The sequence below is a fragment of the Carlito syrichta genome, unplaced genomic scaffold (assembly GCF_000164805.1).
Source record: "Carlito syrichta isolate Samal-C Ts95f unplaced genomic scaffold, Tarsius_syrichta-2.0.1 Scaffold308201, whole genome shotgun sequence".
In the NCBI taxonomy this organism is placed as follows: Eukaryota; Metazoa; Chordata; class Mammalia; order Primates; family Tarsiidae; genus Carlito; species Carlito syrichta.
The window spans coordinates 17,215-17,869 of record NW_007252297.1 but is presented as its reverse complement, the minus strand read 5'-3'; the positions used below and the strand labels follow the sequence as shown (position 1 = coordinate 17,869).

The 655-nt window shown below is 53.4% G+C and overlaps 1 protein-coding gene across 4 annotated transcripts in view; it reads right to left on the bottom strand.

Moving 5' to 3' along the window:
* Window positions 1-655, bottom strand: part of HAUS4 (HAUS augmin like complex subunit 4) — a 15,280-nt gene that overhangs the window by 11,049 nt on the left and 3,576 nt on the right. The window lies entirely within an intron of this gene.

Sequence of the window (655 nt, the reverse complement as noted above, 5' to 3'; positions counted from 1 at the left end):
GTGGCCGCTCCCGGCCACCGCAGTCTCAACCTACTGGGCTCTGCCTCAGCCTTCCAAGTAGCTGGAACTACAGGCATGCACCACCACATCCGGCTAATTTTTTGATTTATGGTAGAGATGAGGTGTCGCCAAGTTGCCCAGGCAGGTCTTGAACCCCGCGGGCTCAGACAATCCACTCACCTCAGCCTCCCAAAGGCGTGGGATTACAGGTCGAGCCACCGAGCCTGGCCTTTTTTTTTTTTTAATTGTAGGGATGAGGTTTTGCCAAGTTGCCCGGACTGGTCTTGAACTTGTGGGCTCAAGCAATCTACTTGCCTCAGCCTCCCAAAGTGCTGGGATTATAGACTGAGCTACCGAGCCTGGCCAATGTTTTTGTTTGTTTGTTTGTTTGTTTTGAGTTGGAGTTTCACTCTGTCACCCAGACTGGAGTGCAGTAGCCGCTCCCAGCCCCTCGACTCGACCTACTGGGCTCCAGAGATCCTTCCACCTCAGCCTTTCAAGTTGCCGGAATTACAGGCATGCGCTACCACGCCCAGCTGATTTTTTTATTTATTGTAGAGATGAGGTCTCGCTGCCCAGGCAGGTCTTGAACCCACGGGCTCAGGCAATTCCACTCACCTCAGCCTCCCAAAAGCATGGGATTACAGGCTGAGCC